The sequence below is a fragment of the Phoca vitulina genome, unplaced genomic scaffold (assembly GCF_004348235.1).
Source record: "Phoca vitulina isolate PV1807 unplaced genomic scaffold, GSC_HSeal_1.0 scaffold62, whole genome shotgun sequence".
NCBI lineage: Eukaryota > Metazoa > Chordata > Mammalia > Carnivora > Phocidae > Phoca > Phoca vitulina.
In genome coordinates, this window is record NW_022589765.1 from 3162262 (window position 1) to 3183221 (window position 20960).

The window sequence follows — 20960 nt, forward strand, 5'->3', positions numbered from 1 at the left end:
TAGAGCTGACCTGTGTAAACTAATAGAATACTGTGGAAGTGATGGCATATGATTTAAAAGCCTAGGTCATAAAAGGCATTGTGGTCCCTGCCTCCCTCTCTCTTGGATTGGTTGCTCTGTAGGAAGCCAGCTGTTATGTCATGAGGATACTCAAACAGCATGTAGAGAGGGCCACACGGGGAAAACCTGAGTCTTCCCCTTCTTCACATCTCCTCCTCCCTCACCACCAGCAAACACCAACCTGTCAACCACATGAGTGAGCCACCTTGGAAGAGGATTCTTCAGGCCCAGACTTCAGATGACTGCAACCTCTTGAAACCCAAAGCTAGAACCACCCAGCCAAACCACTCTTAAATTCCTGTGTATTGCTGTTCTAAATAGCTAAATTTTACTTACTTGTTTTTATTTTTTTACATAATCTCCACGCCCAACGTGGGGCTCAAACTCATGACCCCGAGATCAAGAGTCCCATGTTCCACCGACTGAGCCAGTCAGGTACCCCTTAAATAGCTAAATTTTAGGGCAATTTGTTACCCAACAGTAGTTAACTAATACAAAGGCTCTACACAGTCAGGGTCCTTGTACCTTTATGTCTTCATCTCCTATTCTTTCCCCTTATTCCTTTAGCTTTCCTGCCTCAGGGCCTTTGGACTTGCTATTCACTCTGCATGGAACACTTCCCCCAGATATATCCATGGCTTGTCCTTCAAGTCTTTGCTTAATTGTAAACTTCTCAAAAAAAAAAAAAAATTGTCACCTTCTCAATAAGGCCTACCATGACCACCGTATTTGAAATTACAACTTCTCTCATAGCGTTCTCAATCTCCCCTGCTCTACTTTTTTCCCCCATGGCATCTATCACTTTGGAACATACTATATGGTTATTTTTTAAAAGATTTTATTTGAGAGACAGAGTGAGAGAGAGAGAAAACGAATGGTGGGCAGGGACAGAGGGAGAGGGAGAGGCAGACTCCCTGCTAAACAGGGAGCCCGAAGTAGGGCCCGATCCCAGGACCCTGGGATCATGACCTGAACTGAAGGCAGACACTTAACCGACTGAGCCACCCAGGCACCCCGATTATTTTCTTTATTGTGTTTATTTATTGTATGTCTGCTACCAACCCCTACTAGACTATAAGCTCCAAGAGGACAGGAATTTTTATTTTGTTCACTGATCTAGCCCAAGTACTTCTTAGAACAGTGTCTGGCACAGGGTAGGTACTCAGAAGATATTTGTTTAATGAGTGAATAAAAATTTCATAAACACGCCAGACCCTTGGTAAGTATTTGTTAGGTGAATTATCAGTTGGGAGATGTGACCAACAAAGGCAGATATAGCTGATACAGCTGGGGTATGGTGTTTAGGTTTTATATGAAGGGACACAAGAGGGGTGATGTTAGAAAAATACAATCTATATAGAGAGGTTACTCTTGTCTGTAAAAGGATGTTTTGTTGTAATTGTTTTTGGTCGAGGAGAAGGAATATTTAGAGAGGAAAAGAACGAAGGTATATTAGCTTGAACCGTATGAAATTGCCAATGTTAAACCATTGCCAAATACTCCAAACAGCAACTTAATATGGAGAAAGGAAAATAGATAGCATAAAGACGCAGCAGAACTGAGAAAGAGATGGAATCAAGCATGAGTAGTGGCATTAACCTTGAATAGGAAAAAGGATACATCCTTAGAGGCTAAAAGTGATGAGATGTAGATAAGTAGAGAAGAATCTTGAGGGTGGTCACCACACCTCAGTGGCAGCTGGATTCCGTGGAAAGTAACATGTGTAGTTATCTGCTGAGAGGAAAAGCCAAGGTTTAGCACTAAACACTTCGCAAATGCAGTTGTAATTGGAAGCCCAACTAAATCAAGAGCAGAGTTGTTTTGAGTGAAGGAAGGTGGGGTGAGCCCTGACTTCCAGGCATTGCCCCCAGAGCTATGTACTTTCTGGCAGGAAGGAGTACACACCTGCATAGGCTTACTCTTGACTCATCACCAGAGAACAGCCTCTGTGAAGGTCATTCATGCTGAACAGTGTTTATCAGCAGCACCTGCCCCGCAGTCTCCTGACCTGCTCAGGTGTCTTGATCACTAACCTCTCCCTCCCTCCTTGCTGCCAGAAAGACTGCAACTGTAATTTCCTCTCTTTTGAGCAGTCATAGAGATGCCTGCCCTTATCTCGTGCCCGCAAAACTAGCATCTCCAGCCAGCCCTCCCTTTTTTCCTTTGCTTTTATCTTCCAGGACTCAGTCATACAGAAGAGACTTTTTGCTTGTTTGAGGTAGGGACAGAAGAGCTCGCTCTCAACTTAAGCTAACGGAAAATTCCGCCTGGGCTTTCTAATCTATTCCTTTGGTTGTACACAATGTATTCAGTCTGCAAAAGTCCAACAACAACGTCAAGGTCAGGATATTGTCATGGTGTATCTGGAGAAGGGTGGAGGTGAAAGCTACAGGAGTTGAGGTCCAGGAGAGGCGCTAGCACGTTGGCGGTATCATCACCCAGGATGGTAATGGGATTTGTGTTCAGGGAGGGAGACTAGGAGCCAAAGGCCACAGATGTCAATAGATGTGAGGAAGTGTCCTGAATGTAGATAGATAATAATTGTTAGCATTTCCTGAGAGTTTACCATATGCCAGGCACTGTCTTAAGTCTCTCATAATCCTCTCAGTAACCCTATAAGTTAAGTGTTCTTTTTATTCTCATCTTGACTCAGAACCTAAAATGGTGCCTGGCATATGGTAGATACTCAAGCCATATCAGGTCACTCCTCTGCCGAAAACCCTGCGATGGCATCTCACTTGGTAGAGGCAAGCACAGAGTGCTGTGGGAATCTAGAGGAGAGCTCTAGAAGCGGGGGGAGGGGGAAGAGTGAATCAGAGCTGGCTGTACACGGACTTCAGAAGGACAACCAAGAGTTAGCTAGCTGACATGGTGGGAGAAAGGCATTCTAAGGGGCACCTGGGTGGCTCAGTCGTTAAGTGTCTGCCTTCAGCTCAGGTCATGATCCCGGGGTCCTCGGATTGAGCCCCGCATCGGGCTCCCTGCTCCGCAGGAAGCCTGCTTCTCCCTCTCCCACTCGCCCTGCTTGTGTTCTCTCTCTCGCTGTGTCTCTCTCTGTCAAATAAATAAATAAAATATTAAAAAAAAGAAAGGCATTCTAAGCAGACGTGTCAGCTGATGTGCTGACTCATGGAGGTAGAACAAAACAACATGCAGTTGGAGAATGGCAGTTAATGCCTTATGGCCAGAGTGTAGCCGCTAACATTTACTGAGTGTTTTTTATGTTTACATTGTGTTCAGTGCCTTACATAGATGATCACATTTAATCATCATGCAGCTCTAGGGAGGTGATATTATTATCCCCATTTTACAAGTAAGACAACTGGGGACAGAGAGGTTAGGTTGCCCAAGGTCTCAAAACTAGTAAGCCGAAGGTGTGGGTAGGTGGTAATGGGGGGATGGATGGAGCCTGACAAGAGACCCGAGGCTCTAGAGAGGTAGTCAGGGCCCAGATAAAATCCTTGTATATTAGTCTACTCGAGCTGCCATAATAAAATACCACAGACCGGTGGCTTACACAACAGAAATTTATTTTCTCACGGTCCTGGAGGCTTGAAGTATGAGTTCAAGGTGTTGGCAGGTTCACATCTGAGGTCTGTCCCCTAGGCTTGCAGATGGCCGTCTTCTGTGTCTTCCCGCTAGGTATGTCTGCGTCCTAATCTCTTCTCAATAAAGACATCTGTCGTATTGGATTAGGGCACACCCTAATCACCTCATTTTAACTTAATTACCTCTTCCAAGGCCTTATCTCCAAATGCAGTCACATTCTGAGGTACTGGGGGTTAGGACTTCAACATGAATTTTGGGGGGAATACAGACCAGTCTGTAACACCTTGCATGGTACATTAAATCGTTTGGCCTCTATCATATAAGTCAGTGCTTCCCCAACCTGATGGTGAACCAGAATCACTTGAACAGCTTTTTGACACTACTAATTCTTGGATACTCCCCACTCCCGTGATTCAGAGTCAGGAAAGCTAAGCTATGTTTGGGGGAAATGTAAAGCTTCCCCACAGGCTCCAGCTGATTCTGGTGCTGTGTCTATCTGGGCTATGTTTTGGGGAAATCTCAACTCCAGGCTGATTAGAGACAGAAATGTGAAAGGCAAAACTTTGACATTTTAAAAAATTTTATTATTATTTTTATCGAGAGAGAGAGAGAGAGAGAGAGAATAAGCACGAGCGGGGGGAGGGTCATAGGGAGAGAGAGAGGGAAAGCGGACCCTGAGCTCATGACCTGAGCCAAAACCAAGTCGATGCTAAACCAACTGAGTCACCCAGGTGCCCCCAAACTTTGACATTTTTAAAGAAAATACAAGAGAGGGTGCCTGGGTGGCTCATGTCAGTTAAGCGTCTGCCTTCAGCTCAGGTCATGATCCCAGGGTCCTGGATCGAGCCCCACATTGTTGTCAGGCTCCCTGCCTGCTTCTCACTCTGTTCCTCTTCCCTGCTCCTGTTCTTTCTCTCAAATAAATAAATAAAGTCTTTAAAAAAAATAAGAAATAAAGAAAATACAAGAGAATATAATTTCATCATAGGGTAGGAAATGATTTCTTAGACCACTGGTTTTCATGCTGTTTGCTCTCATATCCCTCAAAGAATTTTGAAAAATTATGGATCCACTTTTACATGTTTAATGTGACATAAAAATGTTTTCGTTATAAGTTAAGATAATTACAAAGGATGTAATTTCCAATATATTATAAATGGTGGCATAAAAACCAAATCTATCACTATTTTAAATGAAATCTAAATACCATAATGATTTGATACCCACTGTCATCCATTTGAAAATTAAAGGGATAAGCTCTTCTTTAATAGCCAGAAAATTTTTATCTATTTTTGTCTTTAATTCATTTTTCCGTTCCGCTTCCCCCATAGAATTTTATCTTGATGTGATATATTTTTATGCTTAAAAGTCCTTTATTGATCACCCTGTCATATTTCTTTGTAGCAAAAATGTGAATATAAAACAATTTCTTAGCAAATGTCCTATAAACATATTCTTAGCTATTAAAAAAATTTCTCTGGATTGAGTTATTTGTAACTGTTATTGGTATAAAATTGCTCAAAACATAAATTTTTTATACATTTTGATAAATGAATGGAAAACATCAAAGTCAAATTTTATTGGAAATGCACCCTTGAATGAGCTGGATTTTTTTTTCCCCTCCCATGTACTTATGGATGGATGAATACAACCTGTTGCTGGAATGAGAGTTCAGTTTCAATTCTATTTTTGTTTTTATGAGGCACTGAGAAAATTGTTCAAACATGTAAGCATCTGAAAATATAAACAGTATTGTAATAGCATCGTAATTTGACTATTTGAGCTCTTTCTGAGTTGTTTGCCAAAAATCACATAGTGATCTATCAGAAATGTCTTTTTATGATCTCTTGTCTGGCTACTTGATTAGATTTTCCTTCAAATTTGTTGAAAGCAAAGGATTGGAAACCACCTGACTTGTAAAAGAATTTGTTACTCATTCATTAGAGTTATTCGCTTTCTCACCTTCTAGGAACTATACTAAAAAGGCTTTTTAGGGGCGCCTGGGTGGCTCAGTTATTAAGCGTCTGCCTTCGGCTCAGGTCATGATCCCAGGGTCCTGGGATCGAGCCCCGAATCGGGCTCCCTGCTCAGCGGGAAGCCTGCTTCTCCCTCTCCTACTCCCCCTGCTTGTGTTCCCTCTATCGCTGTGTCTCTCTCTGTCAAATAAATAAAAAACTTTTTTTTTAAAAAAAAAGGCTTTTTAGATGACTAGTAACTGTACCTCTTTACTTTTTCACTGAGTGGTAACTTATTTAACCTGATATACTCAGAAAGGGTTGGAAAAATTAAGATATTGTTAATTTGAATGAATATTTGCCAATATAGAATTTTAAAATAAATGCTTCTATTTTGTCTTGAGCTTTAAATATATTTTCATATAGTTTTTGAAGCTACTGATCTGAGTTTATTCAATTTATAGAAAATGCCCACTATATAATCTAACTGGCAGTCCTATTCATCATAAAAAAAAGTCAAATAAGACTTATTTTGTTTTAAAAAGTCTGACTTTTTTTTCCAGTTCAAATAAAAACGTGTTAATGCATTCCTTGTAACAACTATTTCAATTCTGAATTCTAATTCTAAGATAGATGAGGCAGAGCCTTGCCATGAATTTGTTGCCTGGATGATACAAGGCACTGCCACCCACAGCTCTCATCGCTTTGTTCTCATGGACCTGTCTCTCAGAAGCAGAAAAAGACACGAGACTTTGACTAGAGGAAGCTTCCTCAGCATCTACTTGGTTTTTTTTAAGATTTTATTTATTTATTTGAGAGAGAGAGACAGATAGTGACAGAGACAGTGAGAGAGAGCGAGCACAAGCGGGGAGGAGAGGGAGAAGCGGGCTCTCACCGAGCAGGGAGCCTGACATGGGACTCGATCCCAGAACCCAGAACCCCAGATCCCAGAGATCATGACCTGAGCCGAAGGCAGACGCTTAACCAACTGAGCCACCCAGGCATCCAGCATCTACTTGTTTTAAACAAGTAAAAAAATTGATAGAATTGTATACAAATGTCCATATCCTTGGCACCTAGATTCTGTAATTAGCATTTTGTTATGTTCACTTTAATACCTCTTTTTCTGTCTACCCATTGTTGGGGTGGAAGGCCTCCTGCCGCCCTGTGGTCCTTCGAAGTGGACTTAGAATCAAATTATCATGAGACGGATTGACGGGAGAAAACCAAATTTAATAGGCGTACGTATAGTAAATCTACAGACCTGGAGATTCCAAAGACAGTGAGGCAACATGAAGCTTACGTGAACTAAGGAGAGGTCTGAGGATACAAAGAGGAGAAGGCCATTAGCAGGAAGGTGAAGGGAGATGTTTAGAAAAACAAGGTTGTCCTATTTTGCAGGTTAAGTTCCTTACATAAAGGGGAGTTCCTGTTAATAGCTCTCTTCCTGGGGCACCTGGGTGGCTCGGTTGTTTGGGCATCTGCCTTCGGCTCAGGTCATGATCAGGGAGTCCCAAGATAGGTCCACATTGGGCTCTGTGCTCCGCAGGGAGTCTGCTTCTCCCTCTGCCCCTCCCCCAACTCGTGCTCTCTCTCTCTCTCTCTCTCTCTCTCTCTCTCTCTCTCGCTCTTTCTCTCTCTCAAATGGATAAATGAAATCTTTAAAAAAAAAATAGCTCTCTTCCTGGTACAGGCTCTGCTTTCCAATGTAAATTTAGGCCGTTGTGGGGAACCCAGAGAGCCTTTCCTGCATCTCCTAGGTTTTGGTTACTTTTAAGTCGAAATAATCTTTATGCCAAAGTGGCCCATCTTGGGGTAGCCTGCCTTGGGCCCCTATACCCTTCATTAACCCATGTTATGTTTTTATGCATTTTGAAGTAAGTTTCAGACATTAGTACACTTCACTCCTGAAAACTTCAACATGCATGTTATTTGCTGTTGTGTTTTTTTGTTTGAAGTAGAGAATCTTCATTCCCACCCCAGAAGCAACCACTGTTCTGTTTTCACTAGGAATTCATTTTCCCTGTTTTATAATTTCATATAAATACAGTATGTACACTTTTAACACCAATACTTTGATTTGCCCCTTTGGCTCACCAGATGTTTTATACTTAAGGGAATGAACAATACTAAGATTCATACTGGGGAAAAGGGATATAGGCATTTGTGAAAGGAAAGGTGGAAAAGGAGACCTAGAGTGAGGCCACCACACAGGCATTCTGAAATATTTCACTTTTAGGAAAGAATAGATATGGCAATTGGGAATCTAGAACTTAATTCCTTCAAAGCCGTCCATACTCTTAAACACCTTAAAAGTCTTCACATACCTTCAGGGAATATGTACCCTAGACCAAAGATCACTGTCCTAGACAAGGTGCATAAAGTACAACTGTAAAAGAAAAAAATTAGTAAATTCGACAGTGTTAAAAATTAAAACTTCTATATAAGAATAGATACTATAAACAAAGAGAAGAGAAGATATTTACAACATGTAAGAAATATGTAATTAGCATCCAGAATAAAAAGAGCGCTTCTTGGGGTGCCTGCATGGCTCAGTCAGAAGAGCATGCAACTCTTGATCTTGGGGTTGTTAGTTCGAGCCCCATGTTGGGTGTAGAGGTGACTTAAATAAATAAAACTTAAAGAGAGCTGCTTTTTTAAAAGATATTTATTTGAGAGAAAGTGTGCTTGGAGGAGGGGCAGAAGGAGAGGGAGAGACAGAATCTCAAGGAGACTCCACACTGTGCACAGAGCCCAATGCAGGGCTCCATCTCTCGATTCATGAGATCACGACCTGAGCTGAAACCAAGAGTCAGATGCCCAACTGACTGAGCCACCCAGGTGTCCCGAGAGCTGCTTCATAAAGATAAAAGATTAAAGACAAACAGCTTAACAGAAAAATGAACAAAAGATAAAAGTAGATAATATATACAGTAAAATATGGCTAATATGAAAATATGTTTGGCGTGCCTGGCTGGCTCAGTTGGAAGAACATGCAACTCTTGATCTGGGGGTGGTGAGTTCAAGACCCACGTTGGGTGTAGAGATTACTTAAATAAACTTTAAAAAAAGAGAAAATATGTTCAGTTTCACTAGTAATCAGAGACATGCAGATTAAAACAATAAAAACCCAAGAGAGATGAAAACATTTGTCCACAAAAATACTTGACAAGAATGTTCGTAGCAGCCTTATTCATAATAACCCCAAACTGAAAAGAGACTAGGTGTCTATCACCAGAAAAATGGATAAACAAACTGTGCCATATTCATACAATGGAATTCTACTCAGCGACAGAAAGGAACAAACTAGGGGCGTCTGGGTGGCTCAGTTGGTTAAAGCATCTTCTTTTGGCTCAGGTCATGATCCCAGGGTCCTGGGATCGAGTCCCGAGTAGGGTTCTCTGCTCAGCAGGGAGCCTGCTTCTCCCTCTTGCCCTGCTTGTGCTCTCTCTCTCTCTCTCTCAAATAAATAAAGTCCTAAAAAAGAAAAGGAACAAACTAGTGATAGAGGCAAACACATGTATTAATCTCAAAAACATGCTGAGTGAAAGAAATTGTCCACAAAAAGTGCATATTGTATCTAGAAGAGACAAAACTAATCATGGAAAAATCAATCAGAGCAGTGGTTACCTGGTGGAAGTGGGAGCAGGGGTTGGCCTGGAGGGAAATTAGGGAGCTTTCTAGCGGTGATGGTAATGTTCTATATTTTTACAGAGGTCTGGGTTACATGTGTATGTGCATTTGTTAGAACTCAGCAAATACATATTCATGGTTTGGGCATTCCACTGTGTATATATTTTACCTTAAAAATCTGTAAGCAGGGACACCTGAGTGTCTCAGTCGGTTAGGCGTCTGCCTTGGGCTCGGGTCATGATCCCAGAGTCCTGGGATTGAGCCCTGCATCAGACTCCTTGCTCAGCAAGGGAGCCTGCTTCTCCCTCTCCCTCTGCCCCTGCTCATGTGTGCTCTCTCTCTCTCTCGCTCACTCTGTCTCTCAAATAAATAAATAAAAATTAAAAAAAAAAATCTGTAAGCAAATGTTGAACTCTTGTCAATGATATGCATGATGAAGTGTTTAGAGGTGAAGTATAAAGATGGTTTCAATTTATTTACTTTCAAATACATAACAGAATATGATGAATTGAATTATGGATGGAGGGATGGATAGATACGTGATAAAGCAAATATGACAAAATGCTCATGTAGCCACCACCTGAATTCACTGCATAATTTTTTAAACTTCTTTTTTTTGTTTTAAAGATTTTATTCATTTATTTGACAGAGAGACATAGCAAGAGAGGGAACACAAACAGGGGGAGTGGGAGAGGGAGAGGGAGAAGCAGGCTTCCCGCCGAGCAGGGAGCCCAATGTGGGCTCGATCCCAGGACCCTGGGATCATGACCCGAGCCAAAGGCAGAAGCTTAACAACTGAGCCACCCAGGCACCCCTTTTTTAAACTTTATGTTTAAATTTCTTTTTGTAATAAAATGTTAGGAAAAAAGCAGTAATGAGATACTATCTTACACCCATCAGATTGGCAGAAACGAGAACTGACAGTGTTGTGTGAAGATGTGGTAAAATGTGGTGGAAGTAAAAACTGGTACAACCACCTTGGAGAGTAATTTAGCAATATCAAATAAAGCTAAAGATGCTCATATTTTATGACTTAGAAATTCCACTTCTAGTATATAACCTAGAGTTTCATGTGCCCAATAAGATATGTGCAAAATGTTCTTTGCAGCATGGTTCCTCCTAATTTTTTATTTTGAAATATTTAAGATATTAAGTTGTAAGAATCATACAACGAATACCTCTATGCCCTTTATCAATTGTCAGCATGTTGCCACATTTGCTTTATCTGTGTGTAAATATACATTATTTTTTTCCTGAATCATTTGAGAGTAAATTGCACGGACTCCCTGAATACTTCAGCATGTGTTTCCTTTTTTTTTTTTTTTTTTAAATAAGGATCTTTAAAGATATGGAACGCGTCACAAATTTGCGGTTCATCCTTGTGCAGAGGCTGTGCTCAGTCTTCTCTGTGTCGTTCCAGTTTTAGGGTACGTGCAGCTGAGGTGAGCGCAGCATGTGTTCCCTAGAGCAGAAGCATTCTTCCAGAGAACCACAATACAACAATCCCACTCATTTTACCATTTGTTATAACGCTATTATGACTTATAATCTGTATTCAAATTTCTCTAATTATTGTAATGGTGTCTTTTCGAGGTGTTTAAAACTCCATCTAGAAGCCACTCAAATGTCACAGATTGTATTTAGTTGTCACTTCATTTAGTGTCCAGTAAAGTTCCACAGCCTTTTTTTTGTGTGTGTGTGCCTTTCAGGACATTGACTTTTGAAGAGCCTAGGCAAATTGCTTCTTTGCGGAATGTTCTTTTGTTCGGATTTGCAACCTTTTAAAAAAGGGGAGCCAATTAGTTTCTTGGCCCCTCACTTAGTGTCAGAAACAGCAACAGCTTCCACTGGGTAGAAGGATGCTGACCTCGTCAGTGGAATCAGCTGTAGCCTCAACCCATCATGCTTTGGATGTAATCACCCCTTGGTTGTGTGGAATGGCTCAAGGCTTGTCAAGCTTACACATGAGACAAGGCAAGGCCAAGGCCTGACTGATTTGGCTGGTAAAGAGACAGTAGGTCACTTCTAGACTTAGACATTTTCTTTTTTTTTTAAGATTTTATTTATTCATTTGACAGAGGCACAGCGAGAGAGGGAACACAAGCAGGGGGAGTGGGAGAGGGAGAAGCAGGCTTCCCACGGAGCAGGGAGCCCGATGTGGGGCTCGATCCCAGGACCCCGGGATCATGACCTGAGCTGAAGGCAGACTCTTAACGTCTGAGCCACCCAGGTGCCCCTCTGCAGCTCTATTCCGAAGGCATAGCATAGAGAGCTTCATATCCTATCAAAACCAGAGAGGTGATAAGAAACTGTCTCATGACAGCCTCCCAGAAAAGATAGGGAGGTGAGTGGGAGACGACCTCCTTACAGACCTCCCATGCTCTTGTGTTTCAGGAGGCTCACAAGGCATTCTGCCACAACTCAGATAGTTCAAGCCTTTGCCTGCGTGGATCTGTGCAGTGTCACCACGGCAGAGCCATTTCCATAATAAGGCTATTTCTCTATTGACAATGGCTAGAAACAGTAGCAGCGGTGAATGCAAGGACTCAAGCCTCTCTTGATCTGGCATTGACCTGGATCAATCATGATTTGGAGGAATTCCAAGTTCAGATTTTTTAGGTAACTGGATGTATGAGGTTAGTTCCTAGAATCTTTATGTTGTCCTAGAAATAGATTCATTTCCCTTTGCCACACTGCCAAGGGAGAGAACGGATTAGTGGTAGTTCACAAGTTTGGCTATTATGTTAATTGCAGTACGCTTTACTTTTTATTATTTTGTCCTTTCTAGAGCGTAGGCTCCATTTTCTCAATTAGTTCTTCGGGTTTTCTTTAGAAATTCCTAAGCAAAACTCTCTGTGTTAAGGAAAGAGCTCTCAACTGGTGGTTGGGTCTAAATAATGGTTGCAGCAAGGTTTCTGTCCAGAGAGAGCACACTAAGTCAACACTTCTACTTCAGGATGGTGTCTGAACAAGGCCCATTCCTGTTTGGGTATGCCACATGTTACAAGGCATTAGGAAAAATTAAGACTAACATTCAAAAAGTCAATAACCCACAGGAAGCCTGTGGACTCTTTTCAACATAACGTATTGGAAGCCTGAGAAAATGTATGCCAATGATCAAAAATACTAGGCACTTGGGACATAAAATATGCAGCTGGGTTAGTTGGCAAAGTCAAAGAGGCTATTGTAAGGGGGGGGAAGGCATCTTTCAAAAAATGGAAATATAGCTTCTAATGAGGAGAAAAGGGAAGTCTGGAAAAATATGGCAGCTCAGATACAAAGTAGAAATTACATGGGCTAAAAAAGAATGAGGAGTTCTTTGCCAGGGACTCTAAAGCTCCTCTCTGAAATATATCCGGGAGAAAGCCAGCTAGAGAATCAGTGGGATTACAAGGATTAAAAAGGGATATGACGTGTGGCAGGAGCCTGGGAGGTGGGGGTTTTAGGTTGCTGGTGGCTTAAATGAGACGTCTCTAGCAAAGCTTTGGGTGAGGCCATGGAGAGGTGAATGAGGAAGAGAAGTTTTATCTTTCCGTTTCAGTATCTTCTTTCCTCCTCCTACTTCATTTTCTCCCTGGATCTGCCTTGCTTTGCTCCTCTTTGCCTTGAATGTCCCTTTTCTGCTTCTCCGTGACCAGATCTTGGTCATTTCCAAATTGTGGTGCCTAACCGAGATGGTAGAATGCTTTGGATTGGGCTCACTCTGTAGGCGCACACGTTCTCACCTAAGATCGGTACTAAGAGATGTTTACACCTAAGTAGTTCTAATCAGGAATAGGGGAGGGGCGAAGAGTCACCTCAAGGTCCTTTGCTTCTTCTGCTGGTGTTTGGAGAGGGTAGACAACCTGGTCACCCTTGACCTAGTAGGGTTTAGCTAGGGGATCCTGACACCTGGTGGTTACACTTGGGAGGTGCAGAGTTCTTAATAGCCCCACTCCTTTACCATTTACTTATCATTTATTGAGCTATTAGCATATGAATCATCTCACTTAAAACACAACAACCCTCTGAAGTATCATTATTTTAACTTGACATATGAATTATTTATGTTAAATAGTTGTGAACTGATTTAAGCAATGGGGTAAGGGATTTTTTTTTCTTTACTCAGCTCTTGGGGCAGTGCCTGCCACATAGGAGGTTCTCAGGAAATATTTGTTGAAATAACATTTTGTGTGGTGCCTGGGTGGCTCAGGTGGTTAAGTGGCTGCCTTTGGCTCAGGGCACAATCCCAGGGTCCTGGGATGGATCCCCGTGTTGGGCTCTCTGCTTAGCCAGGAGCCTGCTTCTCTTTCTCCCTCAGCGCCCCCCCCCCCCCCCCCCCCCCATGCTCTCTTGCTCTCTCTCTCTCTCAAATAAATAAATAAAATCTTAAAAAAATATTTTGTACTTATCAACATCATGAAACATTAATTCAGAAGGCAGTATCTTTGAATAGAATTGATGTAGGTGTGTCTGGGTGGCTTTGTCGGTTAAGCATCCGACTCTTGATTTCAGCTCAGGTCTTGATCTCAGGGTCATGAGTTCAAGCTCCACAGTGGGCTCTGTGCTGGGCGTGGAGCCTACTTAAAAAAAAAAAATTAATGTGAATGCAGTACTGCCAGCCAGATAAGCCTAGACTCAGTCTGCTGCAACTCTTGCTTAAATGCTCTTTCCCAGAAATCTCCCTGTCTCAGATACTTGGAGACCAAGTCTGCTGCTGAGAAAAATTCAAATCTATTGAAATTCTACTCACCTACAATCATCCTAGACTCTATCCTGGACACCATAAGGCTGAGTTCCTGTTCAAATGCGGCCATTTCATATTGAGCAACCACCAGAAAAACCACAAGTTTCATTCAGCTGAGGCTGCTCAAATGCTGCCTTCCTAGACTCCCCTACCTGCACATTAGGGGCCCAAGATGGATGTTTGTTGATAGGAACACTGAAGATATCTGGGATGATGGCCAATTTGTTAGAGAGGAAGACTGTGAATCAAGTGGCAACATTCAGTGAATGACAGGGGGAGAGAGAGAAAGAGAGAGACACTGACCAGTAGGTTGTTAGATGACCACAGTGAAGAAGAGAAAATGAATGGATGGTATGAACCTCAAGGAAGCAATGTTGGAAGAGATATGGCTTAGAGGTAGTGATGAAGTAGTAGGAGAATGCCAACCCTATCTCTAGGTCCTGGGATATGTGGAGATGCAGGGAAGTGGAGTCTTGAGGGGAGAACCATGTTTCATTTAAGGCCAGAAAATGGGAGAGTTTCCATGGAAGAAGGTTTGTCTGTCTTTGAGTGAGAATTTTCTAGGGCCAAGTGGAAAGGTCTGACAGGGAGAGGTGCAGTGGGAATTTGGGTGGGTGAGAAAACACAGCGAAGTGTGGAGACGAAGAGAGAGGATAGATGATCAGAGGGGCTTCGTCTTGGATAGTGGCCAAATACAGTAGAATGTAAAGAAGAGGGGTATTAGCTTTCCTCAAAGCTAAGGCAGGCTGAGGCCCTTGGTTTTGGTGGGAGACTGGGACATTTGGAGTCATTATTTTGAAACTCATCAGGGAGTTGCAGGGATAAAATCAAAGCCATCTGAGTGATTAACCCTGGCAGGTAGAAAAGACAGGGAGCAGAAGATGAGTAGTGCCTTGAAAAGGCTGAAGAGTGAAAGCCTCTACATATTGGCTGACCGCATGTGAAAAAGAATGTTTTTAGAAGTCAGTAAGCTGCCCCACCAGAAATGCTATACTCTTAGGCCCCAAACTTTAGTAGGCTTGTTTTCTGATTTCAACATCTCTTTGGATGACAGCTTTCTGAAATTTCTTGGCAGGCTCTTGGTACTTCCTTTTTTATATTAAGATTATTTTTTGAGAGAGAGTGGGAGGAGGGGCAGAGGGAGAGTGAGAGGGAGAGCAGCAGACTCCCCGCTAAGTGTGGGGCTCAATCTCACAACCCCGAGATCATGACCTGAGCTGAAATCAGTAGTCAGCCATTTAACCAACTGAGCCACCCAGGCGCCCCTCTTGGTACTTCCTTTTAGACAGTTCTTGTTGATCCTCATAGAATTCATTAAGGTCTGAGTTCCTTGAGACCGTGGATCAACCATGTCTGTCTCTCGGATGCCCCTCTATTTCTGTCTCTGCCCATTTGACATGTTTTCATAATGGGAATAAAGGAAGTGAAGCACTTCAAGATCCAGAGAGATTTTGAGGTTGAGAAGAAGGAAATTGAAGAAGCATATGTTGATGTCCTCATTATTTCCTGTACAATGGAAAGCACGGTCAGTGACTGAAGGTGAGGGGGGTAATTCTTATCTCATATGGTTGTGAGCATTAAATGAAATAGTGGATGTGAAGCATTTAGCACAACATGTGACTCAATAAATTGGAGGGTTTTTTTTTTGAAATTTACTTATTTTTCAGTAACCTCTGCGCCCCATGTGGGGCTCAAACTCAAAACCCCGAGATCAAGAATTGATGTTCTTCCGACTGAGCCAGCCAGGTGCCCCTAAATTGGAGTTTTAAAGAGCTCCCTGTGAAGAAGTCAAAGTCCTGGTTGGACATAGAGGTAGTCAAGGCAACTGACAGGGGTTGGGCAAAGTTTTAACTGGGGAGATGGTGTGGAGTTGGGTAGGTGGTGTGCAGCTAGGCAGCACTTAGCAATGGATGAGGGCACAGACAGGAGCTGGGACCTAAGCAAGGACAGACTAGCAAGCTACTAAAGGTGAAAGAAGAGGGGCGCTTGGGTGGCTCAGTCGTTAAGTGTCTACCTTCGGCTCAGGTCATGATCCCGGGGTCCTGGGATTGAGTCCCGCATTGGGCTCCCTGCTCGCGGGAAGCCTGCTTCTCCCTCTCCCACTCCCCCTGCTTGTGTTCCCTCTCTCGCTGTGTCTCTTTCTGTCAAATGAATAAATAAAATCTTTAAAAAAAAAAAAAGGTGAAAGAATAAACAGGTTCCATCACATGGTATAACCTTAAGCAGTAAGTTTTAAGTGAGGCATGGATCCTGGAAAACTGTTTGCTAGCTAGGGGGTTGCCTTAGACCCAGAGGTTATACCTTTCCTGAGTTGAACTTTAAGGGCCATTCATTCTGACCCATAATGGAAGCCAGAGAGCCCGACTTTGTATTTTTATCTCTGCAACCACCAGCCAGTATGATTTAGAGTTTAATAATACTTAGTAGGTAGGAAGAGGGAATAGAGAAATTGGGTTGGGGAAGGGGACTGGCAAAAGGAGAAGTGAACGGGGGGAGCTTAGGATAGCAAAAGCCATATTGTTGGAGTGTTTGATAAAGGGATGAAGCAAAAAGAAGGAGAGTGTTGTGTAGGATAGCAGACAACTCTAAAAAAGAAGGGGAGGCAATGGAATTATAATGTGGTATATTTGCTTTCCCTCCATCAAATATAGTACCTGGAACCCAAATATGTGAGTGCTAGAAACTTAATTCTAAGTAATAACATAATAAACTTCTAAAATGTAAAATGAACTTATGTATTAAAAAAATGGATTAAAACTGTACTAACAAAATTAATAAGATGAAAAAACTGAGTAAGCGGCATTGACACAAAACACTTCCCTGGTTATGTTTTCAGTTCTTTGTCTCTCAGAATAAAAGATGTTGCTGTGCTTTATTTTATTTTATTTTATTAAGATTTATTTATTTATTTGAGAGAGCGAGAATGAGAGAGAGAGAGAGAGAGTACATGAGAAGGGGGAGGGTCAGAGGGAGAAGCAGGCTCCTCGCTGAGCAGGAAGCCCCATGCGGGACTCGATCCCAGGACTCCGGGATCATGACCCGAGTCGAAGGCAGTCGCTTAACCAACTGAGCCACCCAGGCGCCCCTAAAGATTTTATTTTTAAGTAATCTCTACACCCAACACCCTCACAACCCTGAGGTCAAGAGTTGCATGCTCTACTGACTGAGCCAGCCAGGCGCCCCTGTTGCTGTGCTTTAAATCAGTGGGAAATTTTAAAATTCACTTGTTATGGTGTAAAAAAGAAATCTTAGTCCTATTTTCAATAGGTACTAACATACACTGGTAGTATTTTAACAGTCACAGTTGCTTGACAAATATGGATGTTTGATGAAATGCGGTTGGCTAAATTATACTCACTTGTCCAAGGAGGAACATTCCTTTTTTTTTTTTTTTTTTTTTTTGTGGAACAAGAACCAAGTTTATTTGTTCATTTCTTGCATTTGAAGTATTCCTTGATGACATCCTTCGCCTGAGACTCTTTGCCATAGTCCTTAACCTCCACACAACTGCAACCAACCACTTTACGGGGTTTTCCCTGTCAGTTTTACAGAGGCCTACCCATTCCCCTAGTTTCTTTTGTCATCAACCTTGATTAGGTTGATTTGGTGTTCAGCACAAAGGGCCTCCACCAACTTGACATACATAGGCTCATCACAGTTGGATGCACACACACAAAGATGGGCCTGGCGCTTGTCTAAGGCTTTGGCAGCTTCGCGAATTCCACATGCTAGGCCATCGCATCGTGGATGAGGGCGGTCTTCAGCACCTCTTGTAAAGCAGTATTAACGTCCATTACACCTCCGGCAGCAATGCCTTCCTCGGCCATGGTAGTGGATTACGAGTGTAGCTGAATCTTGACTGCACGCGACCTTCCGCCTCCATGCGACTCAGTGGTGGCAGGGAAAGAGAATCCTTTTTTTTTTTTTTAAGATTTTTATTTATTTATTTATTTGAGAGAGAGAGAGAGAGAGAAGGCATGCACACACGAGTGTGGAGAGGGGCAAAAGGAGAGGGAGAGACAGAATCTCCCATGTAGACTTCCTGCTGAGTGCAGAGCCCGACCAGACCCAAGATCATGACCTTAACAGAAACCAAGAGTCAGATGCTTAACCGACAACCACCCAGGCGCCTCCAAAGAGGAACGTTCTAGGGAAATAGAAAGAAATCCTCAGCATTTAAGCAGGGTCTGTACAAAAAGAAAGGAAGTAGAAGCAAGGTATATTAGTTTCCTATGGCTGCTGTAACAAATTACCCCAAACTGGGTCACTTAAAACAACAGAAGTTTATTCTCTTACAGTTCTGGAGGCTGGAAGTCTGAAATCAAGGAGTCAGCAGGGCCTTGCTCCCTTCAAAGGCTCTAGGGAAGATTCCCTCCTTGCCTCTTCTTAGCTTGTGTGGGTTCCCAGCAACCCTTGGCATTCCTTCGCTTGTAGATACATCCTTCCAATCTCTGTCTGTCTTCACATGGCATTCTCCTTTCTGTGTGTCTCTGTGTGTCTGTGCCCCAAATTTCCTCTTCTTATAAAGACACCAGTCATAATTGGATTTAGTGCCTGCCCTAATCCAGTATGACTTCATCTAAACTTGATGACAGAAACGAGTGCCAGAAGACCAGAAGACATTCTCTTCCAAGACCATGCTTTGTGGTTACACCAGGACTGGGTGCACCAGGACAAAGCCCCCACAAAGATAAACACTTAAAGCTAGATCATTACTCAGCCCATCTGGAGAACCCCACTCTCAGCTACCACTGGGTCTAGGGCACATACCTTCATCCCCTCTTGGCACCATCGCTGCCTAATCCTTCCCAGAAAAAGGTCAACATCCACTCCACCACTGTGAACCCTAAGAGGCAGCATCTGCCCAGGGAAAGGCATTTCTTTCTCCCTATATCAGTGCTTCACACACGAGGAGATAGCCCAGACCAAACTGGGGGCTATACCACCGCTTGGTGAACCAACAGACAGCCTCAGCCAAAAACGGCTCATGAACATCTCTCTGCTCAGCAAGTCACTGGAGAGTTGGGGTGACCAGACCACTGATCTGCACACTGAGCCGTAGTCTCCTGCCTAGGTTAGGAGTTGGATAGGCGACCACTTGATACAGACAATGCAACCTCAGAGGGTATAGGACCAAGTCATAGCCCCCCAGTTTGGCATACCAGGAACCATCAGAACATGAGTCATATCTGAGCCATTGCTCAGGATACTACAAGAAGGGCCTCACCAGTCAGACCTGGACGTAGATCCTTGCCCAGTGCTCAGCCAACCATGACACAGCCCCAAGCCACATCCCATGCCCCCACTTGCTCAGCAGAACAGACCGTGATGCTCGTTCCAGCACCAGCTGAAGCAACTGCCTTCAGGACAGGATCCTCCCTGTCCCTGTACCCAGCAAGACACAGGACAATCTTTGCTGAGGATCTGTATACTTGCCGCCCCTGAGAACAGGGACTTGGTGTCCTTATTTGACTCAGTGTCCTTAGTTGCTTAGGATAATGAACGAGAGACTTGGTTCAACCTGAGACCTCACCCTTACCCCCTTGCAGCATGCCTGGACCCAGCCCCCATCCAGAACCCTCTCTTCTATCTCTTCATTCTTCATTCACTCCTTTTCTACTGGGTCCTTCCCTGAAGTCCCCCTTATAACTTACTGCATCTCTCTCTTCCATCCTAAACACCAAAGCCAGCCCTTTCTACTTCTCTCTCTCTTTTTTAAGATTGATTGACTGATTTATCAGAGAGAGAGAGCCAACGTGCACAAGCAGGGGGAGTAGCAGGCCGAGGGAGAAGCAGGCTCCCTGCTGAGCAAGGAGCCCGATGCAGGACTCAATCCCAGGACCTTGGGATCATGACCTGAGCTGAAGGCAGACGCCCAACTGACTGAGCCACCCAGGCGCCTCTCTACTTCTCTTTCTATTCATGTCAGAGCTGAGCTATTATTTATTTGTTTGTTTGTTTGTTTGTTTATCTTTTAAAGATTTATTTATATATTAGAGAGAGAGAGAGCGGGAACATGAGCAGGAGGGGCAGAGGGAGAGGGAGAGAGAATCTCAAGCAGACTTTGTGCTTAGCTCAGAGCCCCCGCACAGGGCTCGATGTCACAACCCTGAGATCAAGACCCGAGCTGAAACCAAGAGTTGGATGCTTAACCAACTGCGTCACCCAGGCGCCCCAGAGCTGAGCTTTTAGAAGAGCATTCTGTAGCCCTGTGTCTACCTCCTCCACCCTTGTAAGCTGGCCTCTGCCATCATGCCTCAATTACCACCTCCAAAGGTTGCTTGTCCAGCCCTCACCTCCTGGACCTGGTTGGGAGATCAGACACTGGGTTCCAGCTTCCTCAGTGAAAATCTCTCCTCCTTCAGGTCCCTGGATTCTATTCCTGTATCTCCCTACCTTTCCACACACCCCTCGTGCCATCCCATGTCCCCATGGATGCTGTTCTCTAGGCCTCCGAAGATCTCTCCCAATGCCCCCTTCTTTGCACAACTTTCAGGTGACCTGTGAGGCTCCTCTCAGGTGTCCCCTCCCCAAGAAACCTTGGCTGATCCCACCCACAGTCCCTGGACTTACCTCTCTATCATAGTGCAACGTTGCATTCTGGGGAGTGCATCCCTCCCCTGCTAGAGCTTAGGTCCTCACAGGCTGGAACCCCCTGGTGCTCACCTCTGGGTACCCTGATTAGGGTGCAGAACCTGATTCTGAACCAGCTCTTGCTAAAACTGTGTGCCCCTGGAGCTGGAGAGCTGTGTGTTTGGAAGCAAGGGGGCAGCTAGGACCTGTGCATGGGATCCTGAGCTCCCAGAACAGGCAGGAGGCCTGCATATTGCCGGGTTGTGGGGGGGGAGCTGTTGCAGAAGGTGGAGGGGCTGTCAAATCAGGCCTGCTCCCAGCAAGTGGCAGCAAGGGCCACCTCTAATAACCCCCATAAGGGCTCAGTAAATGTGTGTTGAAACAGCTGAGAGGCGTCTGTGCAGACTTAGCCATCATGAGAGGCATGAAGAGCCCTTGAATTCCCGCTGTTAGTAAAGATAATT

The 20960-nt window shown here is 43.6% G+C and overlaps 1 long non-coding RNA gene, 1 other non-coding gene and 1 pseudogene across 3 annotated transcripts in view; 1 reads left to right on the plus strand and 2 right to left on the minus strand.

Annotated features, from left to right (window-relative positions):
• Positions 1-20960, plus strand: part of LOC116623865 — a 66514-nt gene that overhangs the window by 3123 nt on the left and 42431 nt on the right. The window lies entirely within an intron of this gene.
• On the minus strand, positions 10540-10647 carry LOC116623932. The gene has a single exon (XR_004297803.1). It is a non-coding gene; the product is annotated as a U6 spliceosomal RNA (small nuclear RNA).
• On the minus strand, positions 17352-17750 carry LOC116623863 (annotated as a pseudogene).